The following is a 25,052-nucleotide window of genomic DNA, read 5'->3' as shown; positions in this document are numbered from 1 at the left end:
CTGGCACTGAGCCAGATTTTTAACCCACACAACTCTGTCATGTCCCAGCACTGCCATGGAGCAATCTCCCAGCGCTCCAGGGCCGCAGCAGCATCGCGGTCCAGCAGAACGGCAGATAAACCCAGCTGGGAAGCGTTTCCAACAGCAGGGCATGCTGTGCCCCGTGCCCAGGCCCAGTGCCGTGCTCTCCCATGACAAGGCACGCTGCAGAGAGCTGCAGAGAGCTCAGCACGAACCCCTCTGGCACGGCCACGCCAATGTGCCACTGCTGGATTTCACAGGCAGGAGCAGGAGCCTTCTGGGAAGACAGGGAAGATGATTTGGTCTGGAGGCAGATGAGGAGTAGACCCCTAGCTAGGAAGAGGTTAACACTGCTTCTGCCTGCAATCTGATAAATGGTCTGCAGAAAGCAGGTTCTCTCACTTTGAGATATGATGTCACTAACCTTTATTGATCCACAATCAGAGAACTTTGCTTATCTCTCTCCTGTGATATGCCCTCCTGTACTCAACTAGTGTTTAATACACTGCTGGGCATCTGGCACTGCTGCAGCTCCCACCACAGCTCTGCTGGCCCAGCAGGGACCAGGCTGTGTCTGTGAGTTAGGGACCAGAGAGCGCCAGGGGTAAGGGCAGGGGGACACCCCTTCCCACCCATCACCTCCCCCAGGAACCTGTGCTCCAGGGAGCATGGCACAGCTGGACTGGAACCCGCAGTGACAAGGGGGCCAGCAGTGGGCAGGGGTCTGAGCCGGTCCTGAGCTGGGGCGTGGGCACCCCTCCGCAGCGACTCCTGCCTATCTCAACACAACTTTTACTGTTTTACACAAACACTTTACTTTTAGCCTCAACTTCCTTTCTAGTACTTGAGGTGAAACACCAAGTTAGGTGACTAATACAGGAACTATCAATGAGCCACGTGCCATAAACTGTATGCCCCAAACCCAGAGGGGTTTGTTCCCAACACACATCAATTCAGTGATGCCTGACAAGAGCTGAACAGCCAGGTAGGAAAACCTGCACCTTGAACAATTATCAGTCACATGCAAAGGTGACTGGAGAGGAGCTTCACTTGCTGTTTTTCTGCTAGATAACACACAAAGGAGCTGCCTGGGAGCTTGCCTTATACCACCACAACCACAGCAATACTCACTCACACTGCAGGGCAGCTCCCACTCACCTCTGAAACCACCAGCTCACAGCTCAACCAAACTGGAGGTACTGGAGAGGTGCAGTAAAACACCTCAAGCTTTGCATTGAAGGCTATGTTTGAATTAGTCTTGTAAAGCTATGGAAAAGATACAGTAGTAAGCTTTCCAACAGATATATTAAATAGCTGTGACCTATTTTACTCACTGTCATCTCAAAAAAACCCCATATTCTTGTATCACTGCAGACCAAGTTTTAGGGTAGGAGTTAAATGTTTTCCCTCTGTTAACCACAGGTGAGGAAGCATGGGCACAGGGTCCCTAATCCCCAAAGCAAGATCCTAAGGAGAACCACCATGATCTCAGCAACATCCCTCTTGGCACAGCAGAGTCTGTGCTTCTGTGACTATAAATACACTGTTCTGCAGACAGGTCAGAGGAGAAAATTAAGAAGAATTTGTCCACTTTGCAAAGGTCAAATTACTACATGTTACTGTTCTGATCCAGTCTAGCGATTCTTACAGTTTCAGACAACTTTCTTTTTTTAATTAAAGGTCTATTGAAACATGTGCTTCTTAAAATAGTAAATTACAGCCTTCTCCAATTTGTGGAAATAATTTAGGGAACACTGTCCGAATGCCAGCCTTGGCAGAGAGCGCAAAAATCCCAAACTTAGACTTCCTGCAAGTCAAGAGACATTTGAATTAGAGGTTTTAGACTGTAAGCCGTTAATATTCCTGCTCAGTCATTAAGTTCACATACAGAACACTAAATGTTTCAGGATGCAAAGGAGAAACACAAGGGCCAGTGGCCAGTCACCCGGGCAGGCAAGGAGAGGCTGCTAATGAATGGGTTTCATTCTGGTGATGCAGTGCAGAATTTCTGACAGAAGTCACCCTGGGCAATGCCCTGCTCCACAGAGAGCTGCAGGCTCCAGCCCTGGCCACAGAAATGGGGGGAAGAACAAGCTGAACCCCTGCTCCATTACACTCTCCATCCAACAGGAGGGAAGGATTATCTGCCATCCACAAAGTCTCACAAACCCTTTATCCAGCCCTGCACTGTGGGACTCTTAGCTGTGCCCAGGAGGGAGCAAAAAGCCCCAAGGAAACCCTGAAAACTTATCTGGAAGCAGCAAAAAGCTTTGTTCCAACCTGCCCTTGCCTTGGGCATCAGCATCAACAGGCGTGAACAGGCATCAAGCATCTCAATACAGTAAGGACTGAGTCACTCTTTAACAGCATCTTTTCTGAGGATCTGGTCCACACTGGATTTCCCTCAGCTCTTCTAACCAGGGGAAGAAACCCACACAGCTGCTCCCCTTCAGCTGCCATCGCTGCCAGCTCTGTACCAGCAGCTACCAGAAACCCAAAGACACCATTCGGCCTGCTCGGATGTTTCCTCCATGAAAAAGCTTTCAGTGTAAATATATCCTGCTGCAGCTCAGCATCTCCACTCCATTACAGATCACGAGACTCAGCGATTCCCTGCCAAAGCAGCAGACTTGGAATAGTTACAATTTTTAATGTACAGTCTATACGATAACTTCACAACACCAAGGAAAATGCAGCTCAGTGCAGGCAGCAAGGAAGTGGCCAGATAAAGAACTTCATTGCTGGAGGATGCAGCTTTTAGAAATAAACATGCTCCAGGGCAGTCTGGATGAGCTGTCTCAGACCAGCCCCAGCTATGAATTCCTACCAGGTATTTCTGGTAAGTGGATCTGGCTCATCACAGGCACTGCTGCATGCTGGGCACAGGACATCCCTGCTCAGAGCGCCCTGCACAAGCTTAGGATAAAAAATCATAACACTATAGGCCCACCTTCCACCAGTGTGACAAGAACCTTCACTTCACTGGATTTAATGTATGTTTTTTAAAACCCCTTTGCCACAGTATTGCTGTCACCACTTCCAAGACCTGGGTCCTGTGCTCCAGCTATAGACCACTCTGGATGTGAATTCCCAGAAATATCCCCGCTGCCAGCCCTGTAAATCCAGGCAGGTGTGCAGTTTTCTCCCAGTAAAAGCCCAGACTGGACCCAAGGGGCCAAGAGAACCCCCCAGAGCTGAGCACCCTCTCCTCCCCAAGCCTTGCATCCCACCGTGCTCAGGAGGCCTGGGCTGGGACCCAAGGGGCACAGCAGAAAGGGGAGGGTGGCTGCTGCTTCTCTTTATTTAAAAGGTGCTGCTGGAGGTAGAAACACATGAAAGTCCATGTAGGACAAGGGAAGGAATTATCCCTCCCATTGATTTTCGCTCTGGGGTATTAGAAAGAACACAGCGTTTATCTGGAGATTTCTTCCCAAAGCTAGCTATGGACTTTCAAACGTAAATGAGACTTGAAAGGGGCTTATCTGGCACGAATCCACTGAAACTTCACAGGGGAGGGGGTGTGGGGGGACACGGGAGCCTGGCAGGGGCTCTCTGATCCATGGCCCCTCGGACAGCTCAAAGCCCCTCTCAGTCCTGGCCCCAACCCGAGGGGCAGAGCCCGGGGCAGCAGCAGGGAAGGAGCTGTGGGGCAGCAGGGCTCCCTGCATCCACATCTTCCAGCAAGCATCCCTTCTCCAGAGCCCCTTCTGCAGGACCAGAGCCCCGATGGCATCGGGACGGGGGGCACTGACCGCTCCACGCCAGGGCGGGCAGAGGGCTGGGGCAGCTCCCCAGGACACAGGTTCACTGCCATTCCAACCATCTCCATCCTCCAGCAGCCAGGGCTGTGCCCAGTAGCTGCCAGAGGCTCAGCCTGACTGACAAACCCCTCCTGCAGCACTCCCGACAGGTGCCACCTCAGTGCCACCCCGGTGCCACCCCGGTGCCAGCCCAGCCCCACGCTCGCAGGAAAAGCCCAGGCAGCCTCGCCTGCCGTCGCTGTCTCTCCCAGGTAGCTGGGAGGGTGTAATTGGTGAGGCAGGAGATTAGAAATATCGGCAGCCTCTAAGTAAGACTTTAATTTACTGGCAGATCAATAGCGCTAGGGTTATATTGGCAAAGTGTCTACAACTCTATTGACTCACGCAATTCCTCTTATCAATTTATCAGAAATCTGGAAGCCAGAAGATATTGTTTGAAGAAAAAAGGCAGCAGGAGTTTGAACACTTAGCATGGGCTGCCCAATCAGGCACTCAGCACTAAGCGTTTTACAGCAGATGTATCAGCCGCAAAGGAGGCCAATATGATATGATTAAGAGCTAACTTGCTTCCTCACATGCCACACTGCCTTTTTAAGCTGCTGCTCACCTCAGACCTTTGCACTGAGACAGCCACTGTAACAGACACAGTCCCACCAGCCCAAGTGGAACTAGAAAAATTCCTGTTTCACTCCGCAAGATCCTAAATTCAACCCCTCCTGGACCCCACCCAGGCTCACTTCCTAGGGTTTCCTATAAAGTCTCAGTTTTGTGGAGTTAACAGCTCATTACAGCATGGGGAATCTGTTCAGGAGGATTGCAGAAAAATTGCCATTTCTGTACTTCCTCAGAAAAATTCAGTATGGCAGCAGGACAGGGGCAGTGCCACATCCCTTTGCCTTGCAGGGCGTGAAATGGAAAAGCAAGAGTAGGGAAAAAACACATCTCCCAGGTCTAAAAATCCAACAATGACAAACACTGCCGGTATGAAAAGCATTTCTTCACCTCAGAGGGGTGTTGGAACAGGAAACCAAAATAAAATATTCCAAACCCCCTCTCTTTCATTAGTCCTCAGATGACTAATGAGACACGCAGCAATTTGGGCTGCCGGGCCGGGAAATGTCTCTTGAGCAATGAGCTGCCACTCCTGGGAGCCTCCCTTGACAGGATGGGGAGCTCCACACCCAGGGGCTCACCCCCTCTCCCAGCTGGATGCAATGCTGCACAGGTGCCCACTGCACCTCCCCTGCACTCCTCCTGCAGTGGAGCACCGAGGCTCCACATGGTGAATGAGGTGCTGACAAGTATTAACCCAGGCCAAAGGGTCTCTGGTTTCCAGGTGGAACTTGGAGTCCCTGGCCTCAGGCTGGAGGCTGTCACCCCTGCTGCTGAGAAGCCACAGCCCTGCCTTCCAAGGGGCAAACAAAGGCTTAGAAACTAAACAGAAGCTGCGTCGCAATAACTGTGAGAAAGCCTTGGCTGGAGGGCAGAAAGAGGCAGGGTGGGACAAGCACAACTGCCCGGGCTCCTGACCATGGCCTTGGGATGGCCAGGAGCCCCTGACCATGGCCTTGGGATGGCCAGGAGCCACAGCCCGGCCACCACCACGGCCCCTGGACCAGCTGCTGCCCAGGGCTGCCCAGGAGCTCTTGCTGCCCACCTCATGGCAGGAACCCCTCCAACCTTGGCTTGGGCAGCTCTGCCAGACCCAAACACCTGCAGGGCCCACAGAAAACCAGATGGAATCAAAGATTAAAAAGAGTAAAATCCTTGAGCCCAAACAAGGACACAAAGATATCACTCTTGGGAGGGGAAGAAATGCCTGCCTTGCCCTCCATCAAAGCAAAAATCCAACACCCAGCTGGTGTTGAAGGCCAGCAATTCCCACCCCATCACTGCCACTCCAGATCACCGGAGGCACCCTTGGAGCCTGCCTGGTGAGAATCATCCATCCCAAGGCATTCGAGTGCCCAATTCCAACATTAGAAAGCAAACACTTGGCATCTCCAGGACACAGGAGCTGGTTTGGTTCTGCAAAGCAACCACCAGAGCAGGGAGCAAACATTCACCTGGACAGCCAGAGCATCCAGCCACAGTGACCATCCAAACCCCTCTGCAGACACCTTTGTCCTGAGCCAACCCATGAGGACACCCTGGGCACAGCAGCAGGAACAGCTCAGACCACCGAAATGGGGAAAATAAAGACCTTTTGCTTAAGCTCCAGGAAGCAAAGAGAAAAAACACTAATTAACTCAGCAGCAAGTTGTTAGTATTTGCATACAAATGCAGGCACAAATCACGCCAAACAAGGCAGGACAAGGCAGCCCATCAGCCCAGGGATCCAGCCTGGCTGCTGTGGGTCCTGGCAGGCAGATGCCAGCTGGTCCAGGGGCACAGGGAACCACAGAGCCCTTATCTCACCCTAAAACACCCCTGCAACAGCAGCAGCCACAGGGATGAGGTTTCCTTCCATGTAAAACAAAGGAAAGGGATTAATTCTTCAATCCCAGTCAAGAGTAAAGTAAGAGCAGCCAGAGAAAGCTGAAATGGGAGCTCCTCGCTTGGGCAGCTGTGCTGCTCTCACCTGGGATGAGGGCAGGGCAGGCTTCCCACAGGAGGCTGTGCAGGGACAGACAGACCCAAACCACACCTGATGTAGCAAAAGAATGTGCCCAAACGCCTGACACAAATGACCTGAGCAGAACACAATCCAGCTACTGCAGCAGCTCAACAAATTGAGCCTTCCAGAAGCCATCACAGCACAGCTTTATCACACATTTCACCTGATGGCTCTGGAGATTTCTCCTTCTTGGCCGGCAGAGGCTGCAGGTGGTGCTGGGCAGCAATCCTCCCAGCCTGGACCCTCCCTGCACACTGGCCACCACCCTGATGGACTCAGAGCACACTCTGCATTTGCCTAATGAGTCACTTATTACTGCTGAGGGCTCGGTATTACACTAAATTTACTACTTTTTCCCTTGCAAAACGACAAAAACTGCAATTCCACTGTTTGGGATTTTGCTTAATTGTGTGTTCCTGCCCCACAGTCCCCTCATCTGAGATCTCAGGATTTAAAAGAAAACTCCAGCAACCACCAGTTCCCATCAAGGCTTAACAAAAAGAAACAAAAAAAAATCTGATTTCTAATTTTAAATTGGAAACTCTCACTGGCAAGATCCCAAGAACCCTTCCACGGTGACTTTCATTAAATGCAGGTTTCTCATGGCTGCAGCGCCGAGCACAGGCCATGAGCCGAGGCAGAGAGCAAACAGCCCAGCCTGGCCCTGCCATGGGGTGCACAGGGGAAGAGCAGAGCTGGAAACCACAGCTCTGTCTGCAGGCAGCAGCAGCCAGGCTCGGCCGCAGCATGACACATCCAAACACGAGCCAAGGCTGAGCCAGCAGGCAGGACCAGCACAGGAGCTCCCACCACAGCACACAGCCCAGCCTGGACTCAACTGAAACAGCACGACAGCACAAACATTCCACACTAGACTTCTTTACTCCTAAATGCAAGGCTTCAGAACAGACATTACTGAAGAAATCACAGCAGCTCTAACAGCTGTTCCCGTGCTCAGGTCCTGCAGCATCCCATTTAGAAACCATCCTGGCTTTTGAGTGTGGGTGTGCAGGAGAAATCACTTCTGCCTGTCCTCATCTGGGAGTTAAGATCACATTTTCACTCTGGGGTATGGTATTTTGCTTTACTACTTTATAGAGAATAAACCATCAAGAAATCATCAGTCAATGGAAACAATCCCAATCTGGAGGTTTTGCACAGGAGTCCCTCTGTAATGACCAGGAAAAGGGGTGTCCATACAAACATGTTCCCAACAGAGCCCCCACTGCTGGTGCCTGGATGTGGATGGGCAGACAGACCTCAGAGAGGAGTCTAAACACACCTGACGTGCCAGCAGGCAGAGAACACTGCACATGCACAGCTGAGAGCCAGCACACCCAGAGCCAGCACAGCCTGCACCCTGCACCAGGGCAGGGCACAGTGTGTGCCCAGCCACCCTCCCCTCTGCCACCAGCTACATCCCAGAACTCTGCAAACTAAGAAAGGCACAGACTCACTGGACATGAGATTAGGCAATTGCTTAAATAAAACCAAAACCAGTTTCAAACACTGCAGCAAATATTTGGTTTGGAACTGCAAAGAGCACTGGACAGTGGAGGAGGGAGCTCCTGGGGCAGGCATGGACCCCTCAGAGAACAGGATCCAGATCCTTCAGAGAAGCACTGGGCACTGCTGCTGCAGAGGAAAAGGGGGTGGAGGGGAGCAAACAGATTGTTTGTTTATTTAAGCAGGTGAAACTACAAACAGCAGCCGTGCAGGCTGGCAGCTCCAGGTGCTGGCTTCGCAGGAACACGGAACGCAGCGGGGCACGGCGCCCGCAGCAGCGCTGGAGCGGGGCCAGAGCTGAGCCCGGGGACCAGCCCTGGCTGCCAGCAGCCCCAGCTGCTCACCACAGCACAGCCCAGCAACCTCACCCAGCTCCCCGTGCCACAGCTCCCAAAAGGAGAAGGATGCTCTGAGGGCTCATCCTTCCATGGCAGAAGGAGCTCATTCTTCAGCTAAGCCTAAGCCTAAGCCTAAGCCTCAGCCACAGCTCAGTTTCCTTAGGTGGAAGGGCTGCACAAGGGTCCTCTAAGCTTAACCATACTGTACTCCTGAGAAGGCAGAATAGTAATAAAATGAAGACCAAAAAAAAGCAGTGCCTTCTCCCAAGCACCCTCCACCAAATGCACACTTCAGTCCCAGCCCCACACTGGGACCAAGCTTTTGGCTGGGGCAACAGCAGAGTGAGTGCTCCTCTGGGAAAAGTCCTCAGTCCTGCCTGCCTGCTCCCCTCTGCTCCAGAAAGCCGTTTCAACCTCTGTCGCATAATTATTTCAAATTATTGGGAAGCTGGCAAAAAAATACCCAAAAATAAAAATATTTTGAGGAAGCTTTTTTTCCCTCCATCCTTTAGCAGTTTTTCTGACCCAGGTCCCTTCCCTAAACTAGTTCCCCATACCACTGCCCCAAAGCTCAGTGTCAGCAAAAGGAAAAGCATCCGGGGCAAGGCTGGCCTTGGCAGAAGCGTCAGTGTCACACACAGACAGGACACCAGGTCCTGCTCAGCATCACCGAGCCCTCACTGCGATTCCCCTGCCAAGAGTCCCCACGCACAGGTAAACAGGAGGAATTCAGTGCAGGCCTGTGAACACAGCAGTGTGAACCTGCTCCTGTGAACAGGACATTCCTGTTTTGGTTTGAAATCAAGTTGCTTTGGGACAGCTTGTAACTGTTTCCAATTCAATTAAGCCAAACTAAAATAAACCCTCCTTGAACTGAAAATAATGTCCACGGGGCATTCTAATGTGCAAGTAAATCCTTTGAAAAAATAATAATAAATCAATGCAAACTTTTCTAAGCAGGAAGAGTGCTGGTAAGCAGAGGGTATTTGTTCTGAAAACCTCTGAAACAGCCAGAATGAGGAGCCAAGCACAGTTTTCACCAGACACTTCTCAGAGCCCAACTGCACTGTTTACCTAAGACAGTTAAAAGGGTATCAGCAGCGTGAAATGCAGGCAGCTTCAAAGTCACAGTCTCGAATCCTAAACATGCCACAGCAACCTCATTTTAGGCAAACACAGGCTCTATTTTTGTTAAGTTTCTCTTCCTCTGCTGTGCAAGAGGCTCATACAAGGAAGAAGGAACTTTAAAATACAAAACCAACCAAACAAAAAAACTTTCACGCTCAAGACACCATGAGAACATTAAAGAACAACACCTCTGTCCTTTCTCCCACAGTACTCACTGCAGCTATTTTTACCAAAATAAAGCTTTATTTTACCATTTTCTTTCTTTTTTTTGTAAACCATCTGCACCCTCAGACTCTCAGTCCTTTTATTTCCAGTCACAGGGAGCCAGGAGCCATCTCTGGGACTCAGAACTGCCCTGGGCTCCTCACAGTGACCTGGACCATGGGGCTGACCTCAGTCCCCATCCCCTCTGTGCTGGTCACGCACAGCCAAGGGCATCTCCTGGAACTGTTCAACATCCAGGGAACATCTCCATCCATTAATGGAGACAGCTGAGGCTCAACAAAAGAAAATTCAAGCAGTAGTTGAGAAACCACCCAGTCCTGCTCCAATGTCCAGCAAGGCCTTCAACAAGGCACAGCTTTTGCTATCCCAAATATTCGCACAGGGGAAAACTGTGACCACAATACTCCTCCCCTCCTCCTAGTACACTATGCTTCAATGGCAGCCAGTGCTTTTTTGTTTCTCCACAATTTTTTTGGTTTGTTTTAAAATGCAGAAGACCCACTGAGCACCACCAGCAGTAAAATGCCCATGTCTGTGCCCGACGCCTCTCCACTCATTTCTCCAGCAGCAGACAACTTCAGATCTCCAGAGGACAGCCATTACTTCTGGAGGAAACTCATCAAACACATCTCACTGACCACTGCTACTTCATGGGCTTCACACCCAGAAACAAGGAGGGGCTGAGAAAAAGATTGCTGGGGGGGATAAAAAAAACCCAGAGTCCTGACATCCAGTTCCGGCCTAAAGTAAGCAGACATCCATCCACACAGCCAGGGGCTACCTGGACTCAAGGGAGGAAACCTCCGGTGCCAAAAGAGCATCCCATCACTCCAGAGACACAAATGGATGCTCAGATGAGGAACATGGCTGGTTGCACACTTCCAGTTGCTCTGCCAAAAGCTGGAGGAGCTTGCAGGGGGCCTCTGGCAACCGGGTCTGCAGCCCCAGGCACAGCTGGGAGGTTTCAGGGGAAGAGAATTCAGTGCTGCTGTTCCTCCTGTGAGGCTGACCCCAGCCCCTGCTGAGCAGGCCAGAGCTCAACCCTCCTCTTCCTCCTCTTGCATGGGCTCCAAGCAATCCCCTGGGCACTTCCAGAGCTTGGCTCTGCTGTTCACACATCTGCAGCTCCAGGTGAAACCGCTGCAGGCCTGCCATGAAGGCAGCTTTCCACACAGGGCTGCACTGGCACCAGACCCAGCACCTGGGTAATTTCCAGGATCCCATACAAACCAAAATAAAGAGGAAACAGTGGAGAGACTGGTTAAGATAAAGCAAGCAAGGGAAAAAAAAATCAGTGTCAACTCCTTGAGACAGGCACTGTTGTTGGCCCATAACTGTTTCTGAAATAGCAGAGGGCACGTGGTGCTGACTGCCCTGCCCAGGGCTGGGCATCCCATGGCAGCACGCAGCTCACGATGCACTCTGTGGCCAGCAAAGGGCATGGCTGGCACCAAAGCCCAGCTCACCACCTGCTCTGCCCTCTGCCAGCCAGTGGGGACTGCACAAAACCCACCCTGCTGTGGGGCAGTGTGTGCTATTCCCTGAGGATAGCACAGCCAGCCCAGCTCCACCAGCTGCTGCTCCTGCAGCTGTGCCACAGCCCAGCACCATGCCACAGCAGCTCACAACACACACCTGCCCACACCTTCACGTGTGCCTTTACTTGGACTCTCTGGGACTACAAACCCCAGCCAGCACGGCCAGTCCTCCACCCCAGTGCTCTGTGCCCCAGAAAGCAGAAACACCAGGAGGGATGAGATGGTGCCATACAACAGGACTGAACAGGTCAATTTCTCAGTACACAGCACAGGTCTCCAGTGTGACATCCTGCTGGGAGTTGCTGAGGTGCTCTGGACAATCCCTCTGCTCCACAGCTGTCCCCAGCGCAGCAGGCACTCCCATTTAAAATTTACGGATCCAACAATGCTCTGGGGATTTAAAACATGTTATGATTTTTCACAATTAACCCCCACTTAGAGTCCCAGCATGTGAACTACGCATCATCCCATTTCATCCTCCAGCTGAGGCAAACACTTGGTGTCTTGCCCAGTCAGCGTCAGAGCTGAAACGGATCTTTTGACTTCCAAACAAGCTCATGGTGTTAAGCTGCTTTTAACTGTCTCTATGGAAGATGAAAAACAGCAAGAAGAAAGGAACTGGGGAAGGAAGTATGTAAGACTAAAAGAGACAAAATTAACAGGAGAAAATTAAAGAGGAGAAATTTAGGCTCTGACACCTGAAGTGGCTGTGTAGGAGCACACGTCTGGGTGCTGCAGAGGAGCTCCCAGGAGAAAGGCCAAGCACCCCTTCCCCAGGGTCAGCTGTGAAGGCGCTGAGTGCAGCACACAGGGGACACGGTGAGCCCTGCCAGCCCCAAGTCCCACCGGGCGCCTTCATCTCCAGTGTCTGGGCCCAGCACAGTCCTGGGCACCTGCTGGCCCCTGTCCCCAGCAGTGGGGAGGGATGCCCCAGGCCCTGCTCCTGGCCACAGCTGGGTATGAATGGCAGTGGGGCTGCAGTGTGCTGGCGGCCGGGGCGCCTCGCTTCCCCACCAACAAAGCACAAGGTTAATTTGAACCTCACAGCCCTGCTGCTGCGCGCTTGTGCCTCCTCCTCGCCCTCCCTCCCCGCTCTCCTTTCTGTGCAAAGCCTGACATCTACAGTTCTGTCTGGCACAGTCAGGGGCTGCGGTGGGAACTGCGCAAGGACATGGGGACGTGGTGGCCGCCTGCCCTCCGCTCCCTGCCCTTGGCTCACCCGCGTGCCACAGCACAAAGCGGCCTCAGCCCGAGCAGGAGACACGCACCAGGAGCAAGGACCACCCGGCAGCACCGCTCCAGTGCCACCAGCACACTGCTGCAGCTCGCCCGAGAGCGGCTCCTGCGCTGGCACTGGCACCCAGCCCTGTCCAGCACTGCACAGCCCAGCAACCAGAGCCCGGCAGCATCGCCTCCACATCATCCTGCAGGAACCTCCTGCAGCCCAGCACGGCACAGCCCTGCTCTGCTGCCGAGCTGCCCGAGGGGCTGGGCCCCAGCCTCTGCAACACCAGAGCTACAGCACAAACGCACAAGCTGCTGTGCACAGCCCAAACCCGGAATACCTTCACACGGCAGGAGCAAGGCTGCTTTGCAGACTCTGCAGCTCTCAAACCCGTGCCTGAGACACCAAGCAGCTCCATGCAGTTCCCTGCTCAGTCTCCTGAACCGACCTCCAGGCCTGCCGACACGCTCTCTCACCACATGGCACCTCAGCAAACACACCCTGGGCAAGGAGTCCCAGATTCTGCATCATCTCAAACACCACGCACCTGACTGCGCTCTTCAGCCCAAACCACCTGCACCTGATGGCAGCTCGACCAGCTGTGCCTCCTCACCTCCCCTCCTTCACCCAGCTCCATCATAAGGACAACACCAAAACCCTGTGAGCCCACCACACCACACGTCAGTCACTCAGGGAACCCGGCGCCCGACCCGGCAGGACCAAGCGCATCCCTGCCACGATGCCGTCAGCAGTTCCATTTGTGCGCTGAGCTCCGCGCCGAGCGCCGGTGTGTTTGCACAAGGCAGCGTGGAAGGAGGGCTTAACCCCAACTGAGCCACCCAGCCATTCTGGAGCCAGGCTGCCACCAGCCAGGAGAGCGTGGCTGGAAGCCCGAGGCAGGACACAAGGTACCCTGCTGTTGGGACCTGAGGGTTTGGGAACAGCTCACATCTTCCCTGGGCAGGGGCCCAGTGCTTCAGCAGCCACGCTTGGGCCATGGAAACAAACCCTGAGAGCTAACGTGTTACAGGCCCTGCAGGCTCTGCTTTCCCAGACACCAGGGCAGTGGAGGACAGGAAAAAACCTTTTACCAGAGCTGCCAAGCACATTGTCTGTTCCAGCATTACTGCCAAGGAACCTGCACAGCTCAGCCCTCACCAGATTTGATACCTGAAAGCCTGGTCACCACAGGGCCAGCATCCTCACGTTCAACAGTAACACGCACCACACAGCTCAGAACACTGTGCCATGTTTGTTTTCCAGGGGAGAAAAAAGAAAAATACTGCTGGTCCTCTTTGCCTTTTCATAGCGAGAGGCATGTTTGGCACTTGTGACATAATGAAATTACAATCAACAGCCAAGTGTCTCTCCCAGCAGCAAACTCAAGGGCAAAGCCGGGTGGCCGCAGCCTGCCAGCAGCACCCGCTCCCATCCCGCTGTCCCTGCACCTCAGCAGCGCCTGCAACGTGGTGGCAGCCACCGCCAGCTGCGGTCTGTGCCCAGTTCCCCTCTCACATCCCCAACCAAAAAATGATTCTGTGCGGGGACGAAGCGGGACTGCGCTCCAGCCACCTCTGCCACGCACACAAAACACACCTGGCTCGCGGCCCCGGCACAGCCAGCGTTGCTGTGGTGACGAGCACCCACCTCCCGCACCGACACACGGACACGTCTGTCTGTCTGTCCGTCCGGCACAGCCAGCGAGGGTGCGCTGGGAGCTCCGGTTCTTGCCGGCGCAGCGAGACCTCGGCAAGAGCGCAGCATCTCCGAGGGGAGCGAGGAGCGCAGGGGCGGCCAGGGCTGCTGGGATCCCCGGTCCAGCAGCAGGACCGCCGCCTGCAGCCAGGGAAGCCCGACTCATCCACCCAGTCTTGTTGTTCTTTTTCTTTTTTTTTTTATCAAACTAGCTGGAATTTATCTATTTCTCCAATCCCTGCCTACACACAAACCCAACCTCGGGAGCAAACCAAAATGCCTGAATCGCAGATCAGAGACAAAGCAGAAGGCGAGCGGGCGGCCTGCTCCCGCTGCCCTCACCTCACCCCTCGGTGGTTATATTTAGGTACCGCCACGGTCTGCGGTGCCGCGGCCCCCTCGGGCACGGCGCAGAATGCAGATTTTCCAGACAACAGACCACAACAGCTCCGTCAAAACCATTAGAGGCTGCGGCGCCCAGGCCTGCACACAGATGTTTTGATTCCCACTCTCCTGCCACGACAGCCCTCGACAGCCCCACCGCTGCTGCCATGTGCCGGACACCCAGCCTCAATTTTGGCTGTCCAGGAGGGAGGGAGGAGAGAAGGGCAGCCCAGCTCCCCAGAGAGGAGCTCCTCTCTCCAGGCCCCCCCTGCATGTCCCCAGGGATGGCCAGCCTCCCCATGGCTCCAGGTGGCGTGGGGATGACCCACCCTTGGGGAACAGGAGCAGCGCGGTGGGGACAGCCCCACAGGCACCTGCCGTGCCCCAGGGCCGCTCCCAGGCCGGAGCCCCCACGGCCAGCAGTGGCAGGAGCCGGCGAGCGGCACAGGGTCCGGCACGCGCTGGGCCACAGGGACCTGCCGTGACCCGGCTTTGTTCACAGCCCACTTCTCCTGCCAGCCGGGCGCACCCGCTGGCACACGGCCCCCAACGCCGCACAAAGGCCAAACCTTGGCCGCGCTCTGCCCAAGGGATGGATGCAGGAGCTGTGGAACGCTCAGCCTCTCCCGAGCCCGGCCCTCCGGAATCGATCTCCGCAGCACAAACACACCTCCAGCCCGGCAGGGCCGGCGCACGCCAGCACCCACAGAAGATGGTTGCCGAAAACTCTCCCAACCGCAGACGAGAAAGCAACGCTGGCAAGGAAACGCTCCCACAAGGGATCGAGCCCCCGCAGAACAAAACACGGTGTGCGAATAAAGTTGATGTAAAAGCCCACCAGTCCTTTTTCTGCTTCTCCACGCAGCATTTTTTTTATTATTATTATTGCTATTACTGTTATTTTGGAAAGCGGAAGGAGGTGTTAATGGGGGGGCTGACGCAGCCAGCTGCGCGTCCATCAGTTTGGGACTCGGCGATTCCTGCTGCAGCCGTTCAACCACTGGCCAGGCCCAAAGCAAATCTGCCGCTCCCGGCCTCCAGCACGACACCGACAGCAACCGGGGCGGGGGTCAGGGCAGGCAGAGAGATGAAAGAGGGACACACGCCTCCGCTTTTGTCAGAGCAGCCACGGCCAGGCCCCGGTGTGACAGCGGCCACGACAAGGCCAGGCCGCGGTGCCAGGCGCACGGGGCCGCCCGCAGCGCCTCGGCCCACGAGCAGCACCTTGGCTCGGTCCTGCGGGAACAAAAGGCGGCGGCAGGGTGGGAGGGAGGGTCCGGAGGGTGGGCAGCAAAGGACCAGAGCTGCTGCGGCCGGCACTGCTGCGCCGGAGAGGGGCTGGAGCCAACTTCCTGCTGCCCTCTGCTCACAAAATGACCGCGTTAGAAAAGAAAAGAGGAGGAGGAAAAAAATACAAATACAGCAAAGCAACTTCTGGGGCCAGATGCAGAGTTTCGCTCCCCTCGAGTGTGCCTTTTCTTTGCTTTTGTTCCAGTGGACGGCAGCCTGCGGAGCGGGACCGGGCAGGAGGCAGCTCAGGCAGCCGCACAGGGGAAAGCCCTCGCCTGCCGGCGGAGCGGAACCCTGGCGAGCCCTGGGCCTGGCCCTGGTGCTCCACGGCGCTGGGGAGCCCAGCGTGATCCTGCTCTGGGGGCCTGCGACACCCCGCTCCCCCCACCCGGCCGCTCCCCGGCCTCCGCCGCACCGAAAAGCCACGCTCAGAGCCGGACCAGACAGTGCTCCCTAATGAGGGAGCATTACAATCAGCTTGTAATGCTGAATTTTTAATGCTGCCGAGGGCTCTGTTACATAATAAAGGGGGAACCGGGAGCAGAGGGCGGCCGGTGGGGCGGCCCCGGTCCCCCTGGCCACGCAGGTGGCGGCCCCGGCCCAGTGGGCTCCCCTCGCGCCCCCTGACCCGCCGCTTACCGCCAGCGCCGCCGGACAGGGCGCGCACGACGCCCATCGGAGCTCCTGCCCTGCCGGGAGGCTTGCACAAACTTTCCTCAAGTGCGTGGAGGGGTGATGCCAAAACGCTGGCTCCGCACTCTTCCGCGGCTCGGCCGGGAAATGATTTAAAAGCAAAGTTCACGAGCATGTTAACGGCATGCTCTCGTATGTCCCCGCACACACGGGCTGCGCCGCGCCGCTCGGTAATACCCTAAGACTGTAAATCTATAACCACTGCAATGATTTAGTGATTAAAAACATGATAACATATTGTGTAACTGCAAACCACAGAATCCCTGCCAACTCTCCTCCGAGATACAGGAACAAAAATACAGAAAATGTGTTGCTCGCAGCGGTCTTCCTAAACTCGATGGAAAGATTTTAATAATAATAATGCAAAAAACCCTAAAAAAAACAAGCCCCAAAAACAAAAACCCAACCCAGACATCAGAAAAGGCTGGATATAAAGCAAGGCTAGAAAAAAAAAATATTTAAAAGATGGAATTTTAAATACAGATCTTGCTCTAACAAATTGCAATCTAAACATGCCTCGCTTTTTTCTCTTTTTAAGTTTGTCGTAACTGGAATAACTGGTCTTGTGTGATGTCTTGCATATTCAAAGTGCTTTGTAATAGGATACGGAGACCAAACCTTATTTGCCTAAACTCAATGGGTTTTATTTTTTCCCCTCTCTCCCCCCCCATTTCTTTTCCTCTTATTTTCCCTCCCCCCCCCCTTTCTCCCCTAACAGGGGGAGGGTGTGGGGGGGAGGCAAAAGGAAGCGAGGGCTTTAAGCTGTAAGGAAAATACCTGAAAGGGGAAGCTCTGCAATCCGTAATACAGCGAGGAAAGCCAAATATTATACATATATTTTTAAAGGCAGCTATGGGAGTTTTGGCCTCTAAGCAGCCAACTTGACCCCATTTTCTCTATTCTCTTATTTCCTCCGTTGCAGGATTCCTGCACCTTCAGTCGTATTCGAACTCAATGTGACCCTAAGGAGGGAGTCACCGAGTCTCCAGAAAATTGCTCCATATTAAACAGGAGCAAGAAGAGGAGAAAGACAGACAGCCGGCGCAGAGGGGACACGGTTGCGTTAGAGTCCAGGACATACCGAGAGCAACCCCGAGCACAGCGGGAGAAAGAAACAGACCTTGCTCGGAATCAATTTCTGTTTGTTTGTTTCAAAAGAAAAAGGGGGTGTGGGGGGGTGGTGGTGGGCGAGTGAAACTGAATAATTAAAAAAAAAAAAAAAAAAGACAAAGACACAAACGCAACCCAAATTATAAATAATTCACAGTCCGAATCCCGCGTGTGCGTGGCACCCACGCACGCGGTGCACAGCCAGGGCACACACACACAGAGACACACACGATCCCCTCGGAGCGAGCGTGCGGCAGCGGGAACCCGAGCGCGGCGGGTCCCGGCGGGGACCGACAGCGACCCGCGTTCCACGTAGTGCGATAAGCGCCGGGCGCCGCAGCCCCGAGTCATTAACCCCGGCCCCGAGCGGGCTCGGCCTGCGGTGCCGCCCGCCCCCGCCGCGCTCCCGCACCGCGCCGCCCGCGGGGAACGGGAATCGCCGTTCCCGTGCGCGGCCAGGCCGTGCGGGCCGCGGGGCTCCGCGGGGTGCGGGGCTCCGCGGGGCCGGGCCCGCCGCCGCCGCCGCCGCCGGGGCAGTTTTCGGCACTTTCTTCGCCCCTTTGTTTTGCGGCGCGTCCCCGGCGCGGAGCGGCCGCGGCCCGGCGGGGTCCCGGGGGGCGCGGGCTCGGCGCAGGCCGGGCCCCCAGCGCCGGCCCCGCCGCGCACAAAGCGGCCGGGCCCCCGGCGCTCGCTGCGCGCCCCGCGGCCATGGCCGGCGGGCGGGGCGGGGGGGGGGGTCCGCGGGCGCGGAGCGGCCCCCGCGGCGCCGGCACCTGCGCGTCCCCGGCGGCGGCGGCGGCGGGGCTCCGGGACGGCGAGCGGCACACAAAGTTTGCTGGGGGATCCGGGGCGGTGGGTGGGAGCGGACGGGAGGGGGGGCCGGACCAGCCCCATGCAAAGCAGCCCGGGCGCCCCGAGCAGGAGGAGCCCGAGCGGGGGACAGGGCAGAAAAGTTGCCACTTACGCGGTCGCTGCTCCGGCGGCGGCGGCGCTTTTAATCCCGGGCGGCGGCGCGGGGGCTACAGATCCCATGCAGGCTGCGGCGGCTGCGGCGGCAGGAGCGCGGGGCTCCGCGGAGGGGCCCGGGGCAGCAGCAGCGGGAGCCGGGGGCAGCAGCCGGAGCCGAGCGGGAGCCGCCGCCGCCGCCGCCGCTGCCCAGCAGCAGCATCGTTGTCGGGGAGTTTGCAGCCCCCCGGAGAGAGGGGGCCGCGGGCGGCGGCAGCAGCAGCGGCGGCGGCGGGTCGGGGCGGAGCGGCGGGCGCGGAGCGGAGCGGGCGGCGGGCGCGGAGCGGGCGGCGGGGCTGGCGGTCGCCGGAGCAGGAAGCGCCCGGACTCAGATCTGATGATTGGGAAGAAAAAAAACTCTTTGGATCTTTATTCTGCTAATTAGTTTCCTGCAAAAAATGGCTGATTAGTGCAGTGCGCATGTGCCTCATTACCCAGGCACGACGGGAAGGGCTAATTAGCCACCTTCTGGATCAATAAGATTCAGCCCAGGCGGCGGGGGAGGGAGCGAGCGCGCAGGAGCGGGCGGGGGGAGCGCGGCGGCGGCGGCGCCGCACCGAAACTTGGGGCAAGCGGCCGGCCCCCAGCCCGCGGCGGGGGGGCCCGGCCCGGCCCCGCTCCGCGCCCCGCCGCGCTGCCCCGCGCAGCGCCGAGCCGTGCTGTGCCGGGCCGTGCCGGGCAGGGCAGGGGGCGCGGGGCCGGCCGGCGGCTCCGCTCCGCACCGCTCCGCTCCGCGGGACCTCCGCGGGGCCACCTGCCCCCGCGCCCCGGGCGGGGCCGCGCCGCCCCGCGCAGGGCAGAGCCGGGGCGGGCCGACCCCCGCCGCCGCCGCCGCCGCCGAAGTTTCCCCGGGAGCCGCCGGGAAAGTTGCGTCCGGCAGCGAGCGCAACTTTGCGCGCCGGCCCCGCCGCCGCCGCCCGCAGCATCCCCGCAGCATCCCCGCGGCGCGGCCCGGCCCCGTTCAAACTTGGCGGCCGCCGCTCCGAGCGGGCCGGCGGATCAATGCGGCCGCGGCCAGCCGCGCTGGGAGCCGGGCTACAGGTTTCACCAGCCATCGCTGGCAACAGCTTTGTCATTTTCTAAAAATAAGAAGCTAAAAGTTATTGTAGAAGAAGGGGCTTTTTTTGTCCCCCGCACAATGTGCCTTTTGTGAGTTTAATGCCATTCTGGGGCTCTCTATAGCCCCGGACAATGGGGAACTCCAGGAGGCGGCTGTGCCTCTGCCTTTTTTCTTTCTTGCTTTCTCTTTTCTTCCCCCCACCCCCCTCCTCTTTTTCCCCCCTTTTTTCTTTTTTTTTTTTTCTTTTTTTTTCTTTTTTTTTTTTTTTTTTTTTTAAGGAGAGGATGCAACATTCCTCCAGTCCCACCAGAACCTCTGCTTTGATTAAATAAATATTTCTCCAGCCTAACGGTAACGTTTTTCACTTTCTGCTCGGGTCCATGTCCGATTATTATTTAAAATTTTTTATTTCCAGGAGCTTGTCCCTCCCCGTTCCAGCCCTAGCAAGAAATGTAGATGATCGCTGGGAACGAGGGATTTGAATTTTAGGAGGAGGTGAACCAGTAAAGAACCTCTACCCAGGCTTCAGGAATATGGTTTTTTTCCATCTTTCTATGCATCTAAATTAAATCATGTCTTGAAAAATCTAAAGAAGCTCTTTTTTTTTTCCTTTGTTTTTTTGCCTTTTTTTAACCTTTTCTTTTTCTTTTGTATTTTTTTTAAATTTTCATAATAACTCAAATAATTATCTTCCTGGTTTGTTTCATAGCTCTGAACAAGGAATGCAGTTGCGGTCAGTTTTTCCATTTGGGAGAACCTTAATGTAGATGTATTTTATACTGCAAGGTAATAAACTGCATGTTTGTTAGTACCTATTAAAATGAAATGTCTTGAGCTTTCCCTATTTCTTAACGTGGGGGTTGACATTTGGGATTTTGACAAGTCCCTTTAAGTGGGCTGGGGTGAAGGAAGAGGATGGGTGATCAGAATTTGACTGTACTGTCGATGCCTTGCTGGAAGTGTCTTGCATTGGGGAGAAAGTCGCAGGTTTGAGGAGTCAGGGTTGGAGAGGTGCCACGGTTCTGTGGATGTTGTACCTGCAGCCCTGGTGTGCCCAGTGACCCCGGCGTGCTCTGTGGGAGTCCTGCTGCTCGGGCTGACTACACAGGGGACCAGTTTGCATTTAAAAGCTGCCCTTAAAAACCTCTCAGTCCCTGCTTGATACATGTCTGTCTGGCTTTATGGGAGAATAATTGTAAATGTACTCATCTTTAAAAAAAAAAATTTTAAAAAGCCTGAACCCTAAAAAAAACAAAAAGCCCAAGCAAAAAAAAAAAAATCCAAAACAAAAACCAACCAAGCCCCAAACCCTGGAGCCCTGTTGGGAATCATAATTTTTCGGGGCTGCTTGGTGTACTGCCTGGGAAGGTGCATGTAATTTGTAGCTGTTGTTCTTGCTGAACGTGAACCAAACGTGGCTTGAGGAAGAAGTTGAGGCGAGGATAAAGTAACCCTTGTCTTTAGCACTTGGGATAACTTAGAAAAGTGCCTCTTTTCCCTGAGGCTGTGGATCTGGTGGCCCAGGCTGCGGGTGCTGCCTGTGGCCGCACTTTTTGCAGAGGCAGGCGCACGGACGCGCGTGGGGCAGTTGGGGAGCGGAGGAGCGGCCGGGGATGCTCCAGAACCAGGCAGCTCCGCAGGGACGGGAGCGGCGCGGGCTGAGCCCCCGGAGCCTCTGTGCGCTCGCATCGACGATTCGAGCTGTGCGCCGCTGTCCTCTAATTTCCCATGACAACATATGGATCCCATAAAGGCAAACATGCCGAAGTGCATCTGTCTGGGTAGTTAACACAAACCAAACATCCCCTGCTCGCGGATCCCGCTGCCGCCCGGCCGCGCTGCGCGCAGCCCCTCGCCGCCGCCGCTGCGCTCCGGGACCGGCCCGAGCCCGGCGGGGAGCGGAGCGGGAGCGGGAGCGGGGCCGGCCCGAGCAGCGGAGGGGTTAAGCGGGGAGAGGGGCGTGCGCCCTCGGCCCCCCCACCCTCCTGGGAGCTGCTCCAGCCCGAGCAGGCTCTGCCCCGGGGTCAAGTCCTAGGACATCTCTCCCTCCCCTCCTGGCAAGGCAGGAGCTCAGGCTGCGAAGGGAAGCAGCAGATGAGCGCAGGGCAGAGGTTTGCCCCTCGTCCTGGACACAGATGTCTGGAGGCTGGGGGAAGAGAGAGAGCTCCCAGTTTTCCAGGTTGCAAAAAGAGGTGATGAGGGGAGGCTGTGTGTGAAAAGAAGGGAAGAACAAGTGACGGCTGCAGGACCGGCCGATAAACCACAACGCAAACGCCGAAACACAGCCAAGGAATTAAGGGATAATTCGTACAGAAATTGTTAGGTATGATTACATGTATGTGCACGTGTGTCTCCTCTAAAAAATTTACTTCCCGTAAGATTTCTTTGTTCTAGGCAAAAAGACAATCTGGTTGCTAAAATATAAAAAGGGGCTTCCCTTACTTTAATTAGAAATTTTGATACAGCCTCATCTGTAATTGTGTGGGTGCCTCTTGTTTCTATATGTGTATCTCTGCATACGCATAGATGGGATTTTGGGTTCAAATAGCTGTTAATGTGCTTAGCAGAAAGAAGCTCTTAGTATCAGATCTGCAGGGAAAATAAGACTGATTTTTCCCATAGGAAACTTGCTAAAGACACAGCTGAATTATTAGATTAACCCATTTTTTTGTCTCATGGCATATATCTGATGTATTTGCGCAAAGATTTGAATCATTTCATTTCTATGTTATTTTGAACAGACGGAACAAATAGCGGCGCTTTAAAGGGAAGTTATTATTTGTAGAAATGTATACAAATTAAGAGGAACAACTTTGAAGCAAAATGTTTTTCCAAGGCAGCGAATGTGGCTTTCTGGACAGGACTCTTAGCAAGAACGGTTGTTATCTCTAACGTGTGACACGGGGGTGAGCAGCTCCGGTTCCCTGGGTTCTGCAGGGAGATCAGGTGCTCCCCTGGAGACGTGACCTGGCTGCCAGGGGCTCAGGAGGGGCTCAGGAGGCAGGGGTGGGCTGCATTTGCACAGGGCTGTGGTGACAACACTGGGCTCGGCGCAATTTTTAGGGATCCTTGAGCAAATCCCGCTGCTCGCCGCCCAGCACGGGGGGACTGGGCCAAGGCTCTGCCGTGCCAGAGGCTGACGGGGCACGAGAGGCTGATGTACGGGGAGAGCTGACAAAAGTTCCAGGCTATCTTTTAAAATCCAGGCTTTAAAAAATTATTGTTGGGAAGGGGGAGATCCAGCTTAGAAAAAGTCTCCGTAATGTCATCCACTTCCATAGCTGTGTGCTTCTTGGAAATGTGTCTGAAGAATCAGAACAAAGCGTGGAAGGCCAGAGTCCTTGAAGGAGCTCCAAATGATAAAGTCTGCCATTCATTTTAAACACTGCGTGCATTGTGGAAACACAGGTCAATTTGAAGGCATTTGTCAGATTTCCAGTTCCCTCTGCTCCTTTGCAATGGAAATTTGCAATCAAATCCCTGGGCTGGAGTTAGGATGTCTGCCTTGATCAGTTTGTACGACTCCATGCCCAAAGCGTTGGCCAGGTAAGCTAGCCTTTCCTTTGGAAAGTTTGTTTGTGTGGAGTTGAGCTGGAGAAGGGGGGAAGGCTGGGGGGACTGGAGCTGGAGCAGATGCGTTTGTTGTGGGTTGGGAAGGGGAAAGGGCAGCGATGGATTGCACGGGGCTTGCTGAGCCGCAGAAGTGAGTTGATACCATTTAGAGACGCCCAGCAAGAAGCATGGCAAGGGATATTCCAGCAGCAGCACAGTCATTGTTGGGATGCAAAAATGCAGCACGGCTGGAGAGCCACACTGCTGAGCAATTTCAGGCAGAGAGCAGGGATTTCTTCTGGAGTCATGTTTGCCTCACTTACTGGGGGGGCTGCTGCCCTTATTCCTGAGACATGGGGATGCTAGAGGGGACAGACTGCTGCTCCAGAAGAAATGCTGTAGGATGTGGGGAGGTTTGGGCTGGGGGGGATGTTCAAAGGAACATTTATTCTTTTGTCTCCAATATGTTTGTGGGATTTTACCTGATTATTAAAAGACATCGTGCTCCAGGCAGTGGGAGTGACAGGACCTCTGTGGGCTATTCCAGCTGTCCCCAAAGCTGGCAAGGCTGCTGCAGTGAGGCTGGGTAAACACCCCTCGGTCAGACAGCAGGGCTGTAACGTGCATTTGCTTGTTTTGCAGGCCGTAACTCAAGTGGATGTGTTTGCCATGGAAATAAACACTTGGAATACATCTATATGTTTCTTGGCTTTTTGAGAGAAATGAAGAAAAAAGTCTTGGCATTTAATTAGGAGTCACTAACCTGATAAATATTGAACATCATTTCTTTGTGAGCGGCTCCATGTGCTCAGAGTACTCTATGGATGTATTCTACAATTGCACTTATTTAATGCCTGTATCACCTCGTGCCTATTGTATTTATGTTGTCATCAATGTCAGATTTTAATTAAACAATTAAATCACTGTCACAGTAATTTCCCATGAAAACTATTTTAAATGAAAAATCCCACAATAAATTCTTGGGAACCATCTTAAAGGGGAAAAAAAGAGGGAAATAAGTTACAAAATAAAATTACAGTTCCCCCAGAATTAGGGAAAAAAACCCATGTTTTCAGCATTGAGAAGAATTCTGGACTACGGGGTGATTTCCACAAAATTCAGAGTGTGCCAGCAGGGAGACCAAGACACCTTGGCTTGTCTGGGGGGTGGTGTGGGTCTGTCAGGCCAGGGGCTGGCACAGCAGCAGTGGCAGCAATGCAACCCTCTCATCTGTGCCAGCCAGGTACCAAATGCTCCTTGGAAAATAGTCCAACAGCCTTCTTTCCCTCCGACTTATTTCAGAATTAAGCTGGAGATTTGCAGGAAAGTCTGCATTGAATTATTCACCAAGTTAAGCAGCAGCAGAAGCAGCTGCACTTACTGTAGAGTAACCACGTCCTCCAGCCCCGCGCTGTAAGCAGTGAGAAATCGGATCTGACATAGCATCTTTGCTGCAGTTAATCAAACAGTTCATCGTTATCTCTTTGTAAATATCTGCTCTTATTCCTCTAAAACCTGCACTTCTTTGCACAGAAAAATCACAAACACGAGATGCAAAATTCATCAGACAAGCTGTGTGCAGGAGCCGCCGTTACCTGTATTTAACATGAGCACATCTGACATTTGCGGCGGCGGCAGCGGCGCAGCTCAAACTGGGGGCCCGGGCTGTGATTGCAGCCACGTCCCCCGCAGCCATCCCCAGCAGCACCCGGCCAACAATGTCTCGTTTGTGCCCCGGGAGGGCTGTGCCGAGCCAGGGAGCAGCAGGGGGCTGGGGGGCCTCGCTGTGCCCCCACCTCCCCCAGCACCCAGCCCCGGGGCTCGCCCCCGCCCCAGCACCCATCCTGCCATGGCAATCCTGGACAGTGTTTCCTTGAGGTCCACGCTGCGTTTTTATTGGAATG

At 54.6% G+C, this 25,052-nt stretch overlaps 1 protein-coding gene and 1 long non-coding RNA gene across 6 annotated transcripts in view; one reads left to right on the top strand and one right to left on the bottom strand.

Annotated features, from left to right (window-relative positions):
• Positions 1-25,052, bottom strand: part of ZFHX3 (zinc finger homeobox 3) — a 380,864-nt gene that overhangs the window by 102,091 nt on the left and 253,721 nt on the right. The window contains exon 1 of one of the 5 annotated variants that reach the window (XM_033069699.2): positions 16,368-17,880. The exons of the other annotated variants lie outside the window; for them this stretch is intronic. The gene's annotated coding sequence lies outside the window, so the exon portion shown is untranslated. Of the gene's footprint in view, positions 1-16,367; positions 17,881-25,052 lie in introns of those variants that run through there. 5 annotated transcript variants of the gene reach the window in all.
• Positions 21,517-24,083, top strand: LOC117001395. Its single transcript, XR_004419041.2, has 3 exons — positions 21,517-21,919; positions 22,878-23,142; positions 23,791-24,083. It is a non-coding gene; the product is annotated as an uncharacterized LOC117001395 (long non-coding RNA).

Source organism: Catharus ustulatus, chromosome 11 (assembly GCF_009819885.2).
Source record: "Catharus ustulatus isolate bCatUst1 chromosome 11, bCatUst1.pri.v2, whole genome shotgun sequence".
In the NCBI taxonomy this organism is placed as follows: domain Eukaryota; kingdom Metazoa; phylum Chordata; class Aves; order Passeriformes; family Turdidae; genus Catharus; species Catharus ustulatus.
The sequence above is the reverse complement of the archived record's forward strand: the minus strand, read 5'-3'. Positions and strand labels throughout refer to the sequence as shown.